The following is a 16,038-nucleotide window of genomic DNA, read 5'->3' on the forward strand; positions in this document are numbered from 1 at the left end:
TCGAAGCTTTTAATTTCTGTTAAATGAGTTTTCTTCGGTCAGATCAGTTTTCCATTAACCTTTTGTTTAAAAATGAATGTTTCTCCTTGTCACTTTCCTGTTTCAAGCTGAACCGGAGATCTGCACAATAAAGTTTTGAAACAAAATTTATGAGCAAATATACACACTAATTAGCACACACATACACTCACAGCATACCAACAGCAGTCACATATTTCAGTTATATCTACATGTATTATACATATATCAATCATGAATTTACTCTTTGATAGATGAATATACAGAGGTATGTATATTTACTACTGTAGGCGTTTTTTTTTTGCGTTAAAAAGTGCAAGTTAAGAGTATTTGACAGAACAAAAAAAAAATGCATATAACCTAAATGTTCCTTGAAATAATCAAAGGCCTGAAATTTTAAGTACATTCATACATTCATTCATGAATGCATAACGCTGCCTGTACCTTTCTTGTTGGTAGTTCTCATTATTGTATTGTTTTCTTTTCTTTCTATTTCTGGCTTCTTCATTACAAAAAGAAAAAAAGTCGTTGTTGTTGCTATTACCTGGCATAGTATTCAACCAGATGTATTATTTGCAATTAGAAAAATTACATCTCGAATAATCATCATATATTTTTTTTTTTCACGGATTTAAGCAGTCAGCAGTGAGCTTATGGTGTCCAGGCTTTTTGAATTTAAGTAGCCGAGAGAGATTTCACAGCTCTCTAGGGGAAAAACATGGATATCTAAGTTTCATAACTCTCTGGAAATGGGCAAATGTGAGGACACTTAACGTTGACGCTACATTCTTCATCAAAGTATATCAATGAATAATAGTGTCCTACTTCTCCAAGATATTTGACACCATTGACTACAACCTACATCTGCCTAAACTCTCCCACTATGGTATTAGAGGGACGGCCTTGGAGTGACTCAGGAATTACTTTACTAATCAATTATCTGTAATAATGACCACACATCTATTTTGCAAGATGCCAATAAATGTAGTGTATCTTGGAGATAAGCTTGCTTGGTCTTTTCTTTGTTCTCTTTTATCGATGAACACGCAGCATTCATCAAGTATACTTTTATGTTTGTTATCTGTCGGCGATTCGAATGTGTGCCTCTCTACGTCTGATCCCAATATACTAATTGATAACTTTAATATCAAATTAATGAAATCATTCCGCGGGCATTGACGGGTTCTACAGGAAAATAGCCCATGAGTTGTCAATTAACAACAACAACAACAACAACAATGCACCTTCTAAAAAAATATAGCGGTTAAGAATATCAAGCAGTCTTTATTTCTAGTATTATTCAAGACCATACAATGAACGGTAAAATTGAGTGTACGTGTATGTGTGTGGATCTTGAAGATTGAACATACATGTATTATTATTCATGTTAAATCTCAAAGCATCGGTTTCATAATTAAACATAACGTTAACCAAAGATTTTAAACGGAGAGTTAGGCAATGAGATCTAGGAAATAAGACGATTTGGATTAAAAAGACATAGGACGTGTCATACAATTCAGTAAAAAAAAAAAAAAATGTCTCTTCATACTTCTTGCCCATACTTGGAAGGAGAATAATGTTTTGAAATAGGACCTATCAATGATGTGGGGCGTCTGTTCATTTGAATGATAGGGCTTACGTGTTTGCTCACACTAAACGCTTGAGCGCATATTTTTTCTCGCTCAAAATAGTGTGATATCGTCATTGAAGCCATCAAATAGCATTTCATATCACAGAGTAGGGCTACTTAGAAAGAGACGAGCTATTCAAAGCGTTGTGGCTTTCACAGGTTCCCAATTGAAATGCTTCACAATGGGTGTGTTGCGATATACACCGCACAACTGCGTGCACGCCAACAGCAAGGCAACACCAGCATTACCAGGTCACTTCAGTGCAAATCATCATTTTAATTCCTACGCCAGAACGTGTTTATAAAACCAGTATCTTATAGTACATCATACAACTACACACCGAAACAAACACACATACAAAACCATTTAATTCATTATTTTTCATCATTATTATTCATTTTGGACACTGAACTAATTGGGATAGAGTTCCTGCTGAAACAAAGAGCGATGATGTAGTACACAATTTTCCAATTTGACAAACAGGTAGAGAGCTATTACTGTGATGCTATAACACAAAAGTGCACATTATTAATCATTGCGTATGTGTTTCTTTTTTTAAAATCTGGTAGCCTGCATGATAGCTGGTCATTTGTATCAACTCATCTGCTTCCAATTACCAATGATTACTTATTTCAGAATATGCTGTAGGATTATTGCATATGAAAATGCAACATGCTGGCAAAATCGCGTCATGCTGGCAGTAGAAGAGAGAACATTGGAGAACAATGAACAGAAAAAATATTATGCGTGCAGTCTTACCTTTTTAGTAGGTGTACACAGCAGATCTGCCAGCGACAATCTGTTACTTCGTCCGCTCAGGCTAGCGATGCACGTTTGCTTTACATCCGCCATCACAAAAAGCTCCACATCCCGTTGATACCTGAGCGCAGCATGATTTTCTCTTCCACGAACGCACGTCAACAACCGAGACTCACGGTGCCGCGTGACTAGATCGTCATTGATTAGTTGGCCAATCAGAATTCTGCGCCTCGACCCCTGACCCCTCCCTGTTCAGGCGAATGTTACATGTGTACTGCGCACTGCGTCGACCTCTAGTCAAATTTGACGAAAGTTGCTCTTTGATGATCGTCCTGACGACTAGCTTTCCAATGCTTTACAAAAGTTATACCAAGTTAAAAGAACAACTTTTGATTTGGTATTCAGTATTTAGTACGAAAGTAAACAGGAAATCAAACTGAACTTGTGAGAGTAATATCGTTTTAAATGTCTTATTTTATCAACAATGTGTTGCAGATTTTCCTCATGAATTAAACATATCTTTTCACAGATTCATTCCGTGCAAAGGCGTGATTTGATGAAGATTGGCTTATCAATCGGCGTTTTACTGTCATTGTGAATTCGTGGTTGTTTTAAGTGAAAATAAAATAAATGAGAACTTATAATATGACAGCAAGCATTGTTACTCTTACTTTTAACATTTCTGTCATCCAACATGACTTTACGTGATAATAAGTAATTTGTTTGATGTCATGCAACCAACAAGTATTTTGTTTACAATGTCTCTTCTGAGCTACAACATATAAAAATAACGGCAGAAACAACGGCAATAACAACATCAAATACTATTCCTGATATAAACTATCACTCCCGTGCGTGATATCACGCATTCACATACTTCATTGCCGATTGTCTAAATTGATGTGCAGACAAACAAACAAACAAACAAACAAGCAATAAAAGACAAACAAACAGAAGACCATGAGATCCCTAACCAACACTCATTTGAAATCGCTGTTTACTTTGGGCCGAATGCATATAAACGCTAGCAATTGCTTGTGCTAGCCTTTTACTCGAATCCGTATGCATAAAAACAAGCAATTGCATGCAAGCAGAAGCTTTTGCTAGCAAGCACAAGCAATTGCTTGCTGCCCGCAAGCAATTGCTTAGAGACCAAGCATTTACTTAAAAACGTATGCATAAAACATACCTTTTGCTTGTTCTTGCTAGCAATTGCTTACGATTTGCCAAGCTCTGTAAAATGAGCTTGAGCTTTTGCTTAACCGGAACGTTCCCTTTCAAGTATCATTTTCATATTTATGAAAGAAAGACCACACTTGTGAAGGAGTGGTATAAATCTACAAGAAATTACTCATAAGTAGTGTAAGAAACTTGTTCATTTCAACAACGGGAATGTCCAGTGGCTAGCATGCAAAATGTGATGAAAAACAGGTAGGATGTCTGACTTCGGTGGAGAACGAGGAGACCTCTCTCCACGTGCGATCTGGCAGATCCGGGCTGCTGTAAGCTGCAGTGATGGGAATCAGCCAGTAATACGTGTGTGTGTATAGATGTGTGTGTATGTGTCTGTGTGTCCATTTCATAGCTCTTTTGCTATGTCAGGAAATGTTTCCACACACACATGCCCTTTCAAATACTTGCTGCCACACTCGCCTTTGTTCTTGTGTTCGCACAGGCGTGACGTCCCTTTTGTTGAAAACGCAAGCAATTGCTTGTGCACGACAAGCAAAAGGTATTGGCATAAGCAAAAGATTATGCATATGGATTTAAGCAATTGCTTGAGCTAGACCTTTTGCTAGACGAGCTTGTGCTTTTGCTTGAAGCAATTGCTTACAAGCAATTGCTTGTTTTATGCATTCGGCCCATCGTTGTGAAAATTCATAATAGTGTATGTGTGAGAAAAAACAAACGGACAAAAGCACTGACAAGGACACACATTCAAAAAGATACATGCATATACACACCGTACACACACACATAAACAAACACTCACCCTCACACACACACACTCACGCACATACACACAAACACAAATAACAAACGATACCACAAAAATGATAATGGCCGCATGGAAGATCGATGCCTTGTCATCGATGTTGTTGTTCGTAGTTCGCAGTAGGGGGGCTTGACATTGTTTACTTTCAATTTTTCAGTTCCCCATCCAAGTTTCTGATAGTCTTTTTATATCCTAAACATAAAAAGATAAATGATCGGTCTGTGCTGTGTTTGCCACTGATATCTTTTTTCCCCTTATGTAAATATGGTTCCCCTCTAATGGTTTATTTTTTTTGAGACATAGTCGTATGTGAAACACCGCACCACATTTTGTACATGGCATAGTAATGTCTCTGCTGAACTTGATAGCGTGTATTATAAGACAAACACTCAGTCTGTTGATAGTTACTGTAGTGGTTGTCATATATAATCTATTATATAATGTTCCGAATAATTTGTCCTTTGACTTATTCTGTAAACCATGAGCTGACAAAAGGCGTGTTGTATAGAATTTAGTGCAGGAATATGAAAATAGACTAGCGCTAAACAAACACAAAAACAAAAACAAAAATGTTAACGATATATCGAGCCTGTATCTCAGGCTAATAGAAATAAGCATAAAAACACAAAATAACCATCTGCAATAAATTCTCCTTTTAGATGTAGATTCTTTCTTTCGATATACTTCTTCCTTCTACTTAATATCTTTTCTCGCTCTCTCTTCCTTCTTCTTTGTAGTCGATTAAGTTCTTCAAAGGGATGTTCTTGCATGAAAATTGTTGAATGTACGCGTTCCGGTTTACGACTTTCAAACTATTGCTCCTGTGAGTTAATGGTCCGTTGGCTTCGCGTAAAACAACCAAAGAAAACGTTAACAAATATAGGCATCATAGGATAATGGAATATGTTTGGAGTTAATTGTAAGTCCGTATGTAGATTCACGATCCACCGATAAAAGAATGTTTAAATGAATAGTCTTGCTTTAAAAAAAGAATCAAATTGTTTTTCATTTCATGTTGTTTTTCACAAGCGTATTAATAATGTCAGACCGACAAGAATGCTAATATGCAATACAACATTTATTAAAGAGATAGATAGATAGAGTTAGCAGAGAGAGAGAGATAGAACGAGAGGGAGAGATAGAGAAGAAATTGAGAGGAACTTTAGATATAGGTTCACCATAAATACATTGATCACATTTAATCCTTCAATCTGATTTGTGTTTCGCTAAAGCTTGACTTCTTTATTGTAGTCGGAAGATATTCTTCCTTCATAATGTTCATTTGACAGAATTATCCGTGCATAACGTGGAATCCATCTATCAAGTTATTCGTATTTTGAAGACATAATTTTGAACAAAACAGACACTTAAAATCTCAAACGAATTCCAGTGCTTTGATCAACTTTTGATTGTTAATTCAAGCATTACAAATGCCAGGATGGCCCTGAAGAGAGCAGGGTTAGGGGAAAACTGTTTTATTCATTCTATTGGTATAAAGTCACATACACACACACACACACACACACACACACACACACAAAACACCTTACCTGACCAGAAAACGACGACCCTTGCATAAACACACTATTTACATTGTATTTTCTTATTCGTCTTCTTTTTATTCCTTTGCGCTTTTGGGAAATAGAGTGGTATTTTTTTTTCAAAATATATACATGATGTCAAGTGGATAACGTCATCATTATCGTCACGCATCAAAATTGGTATTTACTCACTGTTCCTTTAAAAAAAGGATAAGAACTACTCAGGATTCTCTGAAATGAATAAAAACGCATGCTAATGCTGACGTATAAGTATTGATGAACAATGAAGCAGATAAAAAAGATGAATGTAAAACAAACAAACAAAATAATTATGGGATTTTCCTTCGAATATGAAACATAAATCTGCGCTATTTTGACTCCTTTTTTATTCCTTTGACTGGTGACCACATTCCGTATCAATTTCTGGGGGAGGGGATTTTTAGTTGTACTTTTTCTCGGATTTTAGTTGATCGCAATCTGTCGTTAAACGACAGTCGTTAAACGATATGGAGCAGAAAGATATAACAAGGTATACAATAGTAGTGATACAAAGAGCAAGTTCATACCTATTCAATGTCATACCTCAAAGAAACATCCTGCGCGGTTTACTTCTTTTTGTCCATTAACCGCACTGTACGGTTTATGTTCTTTCATTTATTTCAGTATTTTCCCCCGATTCAATGCGTGGGGCCCACAGAACTCTTACACATAGAAGAATCACACCCATTCACAACCCGCTGAGCTCGGTGTCGCCACCGCGCGCCCCGGATGTGACGCCTCAGTGCACACGCCGCCATGTTGCTTAGCGGAACCTTCGCAGCTCCTCGCGAGTACGGTAAATCAACTCACTATCGGACAGTATGACAGCCGCTATAGCCCTTGATATTTACTTGAACTTGTAAATTGTAAATTGTCCAGCGTTGACCACAGATTCATGTACTCATTTATGTTATTTATTTCACACTCTTCCCTGAAAGTTGTCTGTATTGAAACAGGTGTTTTTTCCCCTTTCGGATAGATCTATTTGACTTCGGAGACGTGATCTGCTTTGGTATAAAATAATCTAAGACGCGCGCCTGTCCTGGTCTGTGTCCTGCCATTTTTCTGATATCCCTCTCAACCGTATGTCTTGCATTTTTTCCCCTCCAATGATATTGTAAGAAGATGTGTGTTCGTGCTTTTGATTTTTCTCCCATTAAACAGGTCAAATTAAATTTCCAGTCAGTCCAGTTGTAAAAATCAATGATTTGTGGATATGATCATGTAATACATCTTCCCCATCTGACATATACTCGTTCAACATATTAGAAATTTTGAAGACAACATCACCTTAATTATATATATTCCTGCTGTTATCATTATCATTAGTAGTGTGTAGTACAATGTAGTTATCACTATTGCACATATTGGTATAGGAAGCAATAGGCCTAAAGGCATATATACACTGTATATCTGTATACATGAAATAAAACAGAAATCGAGTTCATGCTAATCACCGACAATTTATTTCACCACACCAATTTTTGAGCGATTTACAACAACACTTGAGAAAGAGTGAATCGCTCAAATATTTGTGTGCTGTAAATAAATTGTTGGTGATCAACATGAACTTGGTTCCTGTTTTACTTTCGATTTCATGATATTGCTGCACCAACATGTAGACTACCCGGTACTCAATATATATATATATATATATATATATATATATATATATATATATATATATTCACACACTCACACACACACACACATTACAAACATGAACTCCTTTCAAGATTGTCTTCCCACAAAAAAACAAGAAGTTAAGTTGGACAGAGTTAATTTTCCTGATTTTTTACAATTTATTTGACATTTATCAAGGTCAAAGTTGATTGCTGAGAATCAACCATAGTACAGTGATATACCATTTGCTTGAAGTACACGTACCATTATCATACCTAATACGGCGGCTATAATCACAGGCAGTACATGCGTCAGGAACATATTATGCAAATGATAGGCAAGACCACCAGTGTCGCAAATTTGTGACAACTATTGTAATCACAAAAGCAAATGCATATATACATCTATAATGGACATGCAATAGGGCAACAACATAAAATTCTGAATAATGAACACTGTCTGGCAAGATTATCCAAGGCAATACATCAATATAGTGCACAATTTCACTTGCCCTTGACAGCTTCAAGCGTGATTCAAAAAGAAAATCCTAATGAGTGTAAAAACGCACTATGGTATAGTATGAAAACATATTGTGTTGATCCGCATGCACTATGGCAATATAAATCTACGAATTATGGACACTGAAAAGAACACCAAAGGCATTCCTGGTAACAGTATTAAAGGCAATACATTTGTAAATGTAAGATTTCACTTGTACTTGTTAGCTCAGCATGATTCAAAATTAAATCCTTTAATAGTAATGAGTTTAACAAAAACTACCCCATACACTGTGTAGTATATGAAAACATAATTTGGTAGCAACATGTAAGCAAAACAAGTATCACAGATATATACAACAAATGTTGTATATCACGAAAGCAAATGCCTGTATAATCAACTATCATGCAATATAGCAACAACATAAAATCCATAAATAATGAACACTGTCGGGCAAGAATATCAAATGCATTCTTGGCATAACAATATCAACTAAAGGCAATACATGAACATCTGTATAATGCAAGATTTCACACGCACCCGTTTGCTTCAAACGAAATTCAAAGTGAAATCTAAAGAGTGTGAAAACATACTACACTGTATCTCAAAGTATGTACATGTAGGCAAAACAAGTGTCACAAATATGACAACTACATGTCTTGTATATCATAAAAGCAAATGCATGTACAATCACTTAGCATACAATATGGCAGCAAAATAAAACATTGGAACTTCAGTCTACCCTAAACTGCTCGTACTACTATACTACTACTACTACTCTACTTTAATACTAGAGTACACAGTCAGTCTAGACAATCTAGTATCTAAACGACTGTAGAGTGTTGTCACTGACACTGCCCCACCCTGGTACTGTGACTCTAGCTTGACACGAATAAATCTACGTGTAAAGTTTACACCCAAGCTCAAATGTACACAAATAGATAGTACTTGTTTTCATGTACAAAGCTGCTTGCCCCAACACACAACGTACAGAGTGTATAGCCCCAGGGCCTAAATTAGGCCTACTTGATCTTTTTTATTTTGCATATTTTGGTAGTTGGTGTAAACAGATATGTCGACGGCAAACACAAAATCCAGTGTCTGGGACTACCTTTGCTACTGCGCTCACAAGAAAGCCAACATACAACCGATCCGCCTAATTGTAACGTTACTTGGGGAATTAATTACTTGTTATTCTCATCATGGCTTGGTGTCAAACTTACCTGTTTCCAAATCATTTTGTCAAGTGATTTGTGCAGTTTACAACCGCACAATACGGCATTTTAATGCCTCGCTCAGGGTCTCGGAACGTCAGAAAAACACGGTACAACATGCAGTCACTGTATGTGGATGGCGTCTGCTGGGATTTGCACGCAAAAAAGTTCCGCTAAGCAAAATGGCGGATGTCACGTGACAATGAGTCGAGCGACGGCGACAAAATGGGTGGCGAGTGATTCTTCTATGTGTAAGAGTTCTGTGGTGGGGCCCCCTGGGGCGCCCCATGCAGAATGATGAAATACCGGTAAGCAGCGTATTTGCACATGGTAATTTGCTCCCATTTCCCCTTCCCCATACAACAATAGAATCTGCGCACTTCTAACCCATACAACAGATTGTACAATGTCAAACGTTTGATAATGCGCTCCTTATATATTTCGTTTTGGATATTTCGCCATCAAATTCTGTTTGTTCCCCATCACTCTCTTTCTCATACTCTCCCCCATTTAGAATACAAATAGCAAAGCAAATATCACACAAATAAACAAGGCCTCAGAGGTTCTGGCTAAAACCCATCGTGAAAGGGTTGACTTTAATAGTGCTATTGAAGTCACCGAAGGCACGTAATTCAGCTGGTGCCTTGTAAAACGGTCTGTTTTCATTTTTTATATCCCCAATTAATTTTTGATATCCCTCAGTATGAATTTCGAGAGTAAGAACACAGTTGTTGGTTCACTTATCCCCAACATGTTTTCTTTTTATGACACTCAAAGTTAAAAGAGTTTGCATCTACTGCGCGATACCTTTTCATAATGTACATGATAACCAGTCCTTTAGCCTGTCTTCTCGAAAAACGCAGACGCCATAGCATGACGTCGGGCGGTGACAGAAGTCAAAGACTTTTTGAAAATTGCTCTTTAGTTCAGATTGGTGAAGAATGATATTACTTGTGTCAATATCCACTTTTTCATAATTCTTGTAAACAAGAGCTTAATAAATATTTCTGGAAACACCTAGACTTAAAATGGATTCATTTGTAATGACACTACTGAACAGACATTAGTAAAGATGGAGACATTTTGGAAAGAAAGTGTACATACTTTTGATTACTGGTTAATTATAAAAAAAGACAGTATCATTGATAAAGTCTAATGACTTTTATTTTTTTGTTAATATGACCATTTAATTAATGATTCAGGAATACTGTATGTATGTGTTCATGTTTTAGTGCTCGCAGGCGAAGCGTGTAGCCCGTGTGCATTTTTTTTTGTGTATATGTTTTCATACTTTGTCAATTAATTTTGAACTGCCATACCGCAAATGGGTCGATTGAGTCAATAAATTTTCAAGTTTCAACTAAAATGTGCGCTTGTGACATAAGTGTATATCCCACAAAAATCATTACTTAAGTTATATTCGTCATTGATATTGCCATATCTTAATTATGGTGTTTTAGTTTGGGGCAACACTCACCAGAACCTACTGGATAGAGTGTTCCTTCTACAAAACAAAGCTCTCCGTGTCATAAGTTCTCCTTTCATACCCTCCCACTCAAATATGTTATTTGCCGCAGATAAGCTGCTAAAAATTAAAGATTTGTATTTATTTAATTTGGGGCAATTTATGTAAACGTACAGCAACAACTCACTCCCCTCCGTTTTCGATTCTATGTTTCAAAGAAATCAATCATTCCATGACTATCCCATTCGACGTTCCAATGAATTTCACTTACCTCTCTTACGAACGATTCTTGCTAAGAACACACTTATTTATACTGGCCCAACATATTGGAATTTTCTGAATAATGACATAAGAAATTCACCTTCTATATTTTCATTTTAAAGGAGATTAAAGTTGTTTTTATTGCAATGTTATGTTCCTACAGAAGTGAATCAGCCTGTTGGCTCATTTTAATTTTTTTCCGAAGAATTTTAGATTACCAATAACATACTCTCACATATTTTCTCGTCCCTGTTGTCCTGAGACTCTTACTGAGTAGATTCAATTCTACTTGTATTACCTCCGCATCTATTTCTCTCTATTTTTCCATATTTATGTATCCCTTCCTCGCATCCCATTATTTTTTCAATATAGTTCTGTCGAGGATCGCTGGATCTGGTTTTCCCTTCTGTCCGCTGTATTGTCTTCCTATTATGTCAACCTTGTCTCGTTCTGTCTTGTATTTAAGTCCCCTTTCATAAGTTTTGTCGTCTCAGTCTCGTTTAATGTTCATTCGCCTGTGTATGTGTGTCTGTCCGTTATTCTGTCTTCTTATTGGGCTTCCAGACCTTTCTTTCTTATCTGACTTTATTCCCAATCTTTTTTCCCCTTTTTGCATCAGTTCATTTTCTGTTGACATTCTGTACCTGAGGGACCCACATTCTACAAGCATTGCCTTTTTAGTGGGTCTCTCCATTTTTCGATATTTTGTGTAATGTTATATCGTCTATATCACTTCAGTCGATTTTCCATTACAACATTATTTGTTACCCCAAGGTTCCACAATTATGTTCTCTTTTCAATTTTACTTTGTTTTGATTATATGAAACCTTATTCTCTGTTACCAATGAAAGTGAAATGTTTATGTTCTTTTCGAAAAATGAAATAAAGTTTGAATTGAATTGAATTGAATTAAGTGTTGCGCGTTGTGCTAAGCAAATAACATCATGGCATCTTAATATATAACATGTGACCGTGCACCACAAACTAAACAAAAAGTCGCACCTCTTGATTTTACATGAGGACTCAAAACAGGTGAGATGTGTCAACTCACTCAATCTTGAGTCTTTCATATTGTCTGTAAACGCTATCTTTCGTCTACACGAATGGCAAAGTGTGTTTGCAGCAGTTTTTCTACAACCCCCTTTTGGGGGAGAGTAGAATGATCAGGTATGTATTAGAGGCCCCTTTTCATTTCTTCAAATCCTTTGTACACTCTTCACTTTCAAGCCTAATATCTTTTGAAAGGATCATGGTACTACTTTGTAAGTTGACATTAATCATGGATAGAATGTGTTAATAGATCATGCTTAATTTCAGCTAAATGTGTGATTCCTTCATTGTCAATGCCAGCGTGGTTGACATCATGTGTTTTGTCCTTTTCACGCTTTTCATCGCAACAGCTAGCGCAGCCAGGTGCAAGATTAAGCGCTTTAAAAGACCCTGTATTTTAGAGCCTCTTTTCTCAGTTCACACATTTCCAGAGTGTGTGCTTTCTTTTCAATATTTACATAGGTTGGCAGAGTCTGCTCTTTCAGAATCTGCCCTTAACTAAAAATCCATGTTTGGCGAATTTTTGTTTGTTTTGTGACGCAGGGTCCTATTATATATATATATATATATATATATATATATATATATATATATATGAAGAGTTTGTTCGCAAAAACCGATAAGTCCATATTTTCCAAATGGAGATATTTGTGATTAAAGGTCAAGAAAAACAAAGAGAATAATAAGAAATTGACCATAACTTCAAAAATGTACTTTTATATGTAGTGACCAATGTATCATTTAAAAGGTATTATTCTGTACTTTATGGCAGAGACCGTACTTCAAAATCTTTAAAAAATGAACTTATCGTTTTTTTTGCGAACAAACTCTTCATATATATATATACATATATATATATCTATAATTTTAAGCTATTTTCCTAGGAAAAATAGTCAGAAACTGATTTTCATAATGAAATTATGCTTTATCACTTTCAGTGCTCTCGACCAATTAATGAACTAAATTTACATAAGACGCTTGTGTATAAATCATAGGAGTCAATAATTTTTCCGAGAAGCCTTCCGATAATGATAATAATAATAATAATAATAATAATAATAATAATAATGATAATAATAATAATAATGATAATGATGAAAACAATAATAATAACTATAACTATGATGATAAAATATCCTTTGATTTATCTTCCATCACCACGTGATCACACTTCATCCCTTCCTGCGTACCTACACTCACAAAAAAAAACCAAAGTGAATAAAGAAAGAAAGCTGCCATTGCTCGACAGTTAAAAAGGATGCACTAAAGCAATGAAAACAGACGAGGTACCAGGAGGAAAAACAAACAAACAAACAAACAAACAAAAAACAACAATAGCCACTTAAAAAAACACACCTAAAAAAAAAAAACAACAGCACAAAAACATGTGGGGGTAATCGGAGGGAATAAAAGATTCCGTGAGTATAAGTGTCCAAGGATAAAACTAAAGTAAAAGAGTTGCAGGTAAAAACTGCAAAGGACAAAATCATCACACATTTAAAAAAAAAAAAATCGAAATGATAACCTAAACACGGGAAGTAAAAGATTTGTAGGTAAAAATGCAAGGGAGAAATAAATCACAGATTGCAAGAAAACAAAATTCGAAATGATAACCTACACAAGGGAAATGGCCAAGGTAGATGACTGAAAAATAGAGATGAAATCAATCGGAGGAAAACAGGTCAAATATTTTACCTTGAATCCGTGCTGAGCATTAGGCAAGAACTGGAAGGTTTAAATTTGACAGATTTTGTTTCTTCTTTCTACTAGTCAAATCTCAATGCACTACACTTCGGAGATGCATATCTGTATACATTTAAGGAGCACATATCAATCAAAATGTATTTCCTAGTTCATTTGTTTGTAGATATTAATTCAGTAAGGAGAATACCATTTTTTAACGTCTTTCTATCCGCATAACCTGGGGCACAGCTTTCATTGAAGAACTGGGCCACAGCGTTGATGTCGTCACCGCAGTCCACGGGGTCCATGTATCCCCTGTCGAGCAGGAACCCTACAGGGATGTTCCAGCCGGCTGTCCTGCGGATGCCAGTGTGGCATGACTTCCTACCCTTCAGGTTGGTGATGTTGATGTCTGTGTCACACTAGCACGAACCATGGCGCGGCGATGCCATGGTACGTGTCTATATGGAGAAAGAATATAGATCCTGAAGAATTCCACATTTTTTCTTTGAAGTAAATAATTGTTTTCCCTACTTCATACTGATGTACACATGTACAGCGTATGTCAAGAGTAATATCATTCCTCCTGCTTTCTGGAAGAGGCAAGTCAAGTTCTCTTTTATTAATCAACAAAAGTGAAAATATGCTGAATTTTTTTTAATATTTCTTTATGTCGTTCTACACATGTGAGGTCAAAAATTGTAGGGGATTTCTCATTCAGCGATGGCAGCACTGAAACTTTAAAAGTTAATGGAAACTTTCGAACAGATTGTCTGATTTTCCTCTAACCTAATTGGTATATATGTTATATATATATATATATATATATATATATATATATATATGTTCTGCATTCACTAAGTCCACACGAACATTATAGTGAACTTGTCAATAAGAAGACTGCACTGTCTCATGAGAAGATTTTTCTCTGCTATGCGCAGTACGGCTCTAAAGGTTGTCATTTGGGCAGTTTCAAACACAGCTCAATGGCATTATCTTCTAAGGTTAGACTGAAAAAAAAAAACAAACCCGCGATCAAACATTCCAAGGGGTGAATTCATCTTCACATCCTATCCACTTCCTGTGAGAGCTGTTGCATGACGTCCTCTTATACTGGACAGCAAAAAAAAAAAAAAAAAAAAAACATTAAAGAGTCAATAAACAGTCTTTTAAAACATTAAAAAGTCCACTACCTTCAGCATTCTATATGAATTTGATTTGCAATGTATTCCGACGTTGGTAATGATTTAAAGGGGATAGGCCTATGTTGTCGCCAGCCAGGAAAAAGGTTTTTAGCATAAAATGTCTACCCCAAATTCAATTTGGCTTGTGACATAATTTAACAAAGTTTTGAAAGTGAAAAAACGACCAAAAACAAGAAACCAGGGGGTCTAGCGCTCACCCGAGTATCGCAAATTCACCTTCCATGAATTCTTGCCGACTCTTACCTGAGAACATTGGAAGCTTGGGGCGGGGGCAGCTTTGAGAGCGGGGGCATGGTAACAAGTTACATATTCCATCACTCTGGTAAAAAAAAAAAAAAAAAAAAAAAAAATACCTGCCAAGTATATTGTACTTCATAGAAGGTTGGAATGTGCCGTTTGGAAAAAAAATACGTATAGCTCTATCACTTCTGATTCTAGAGAAGAATAGTATTGAATATTCCTTAATTTAGGAAGTTTAAGCCCCCTACCCCCCCCCCCCCCCCCCAAGGAGAACACGCTGCCTATCCAAACACTTTGAGACCCTACCCCTATAGGAATGTACTTGCCAAGTTTGGTGAAAACTCCATTGTGTTGTTCTCAGCAAGAAGATGAAAATTGTACAATTTAGGTCCGCATTTGGATCACCGCTTATTCTGCTATGAACAAACTTGAAACAACAGTTATCAATATACTAATTGTATTAACTTAGCTCTATCACTTCTGGTTGTAGAGAAAATATTTAAAGATTCTTGCTGGGGGTGGGTCCCCCCCCCCCCCCCCCCCCCCCCGATGTGGCATGGTGCCCATTTGATGGGATTGAGATTTTATCCAACTACACGGATGCTAGGATCCTACTTGCGAAGTTTGGTTCAAATTTATCATGAGGTTTTCAAGAAAAAAGAGGAAAATGTACAATTTAGGCCCCATCAGGACCCCTCTCCACCCCTTCCCCTGGGTCCCAAGGGGGGCACCTCTGATTCCAACATGAAAAAAACTTGAAACTACAGTCACCAATGTACTAACCCACAGTATCAATTTTAATAGCTCTATCACTT

Source organism: Diadema antillarum, unplaced genomic scaffold (assembly GCF_040938485.1).
Source record: "Diadema antillarum isolate AM-2024a unplaced genomic scaffold, OU_Dant_1.0 seq00000515_RagTag, whole genome shotgun sequence".
Lineage (NCBI taxonomy): Eukaryota > Metazoa > Echinodermata > Echinoidea > Diadematoida > Diadematidae > Diadema > Diadema antillarum.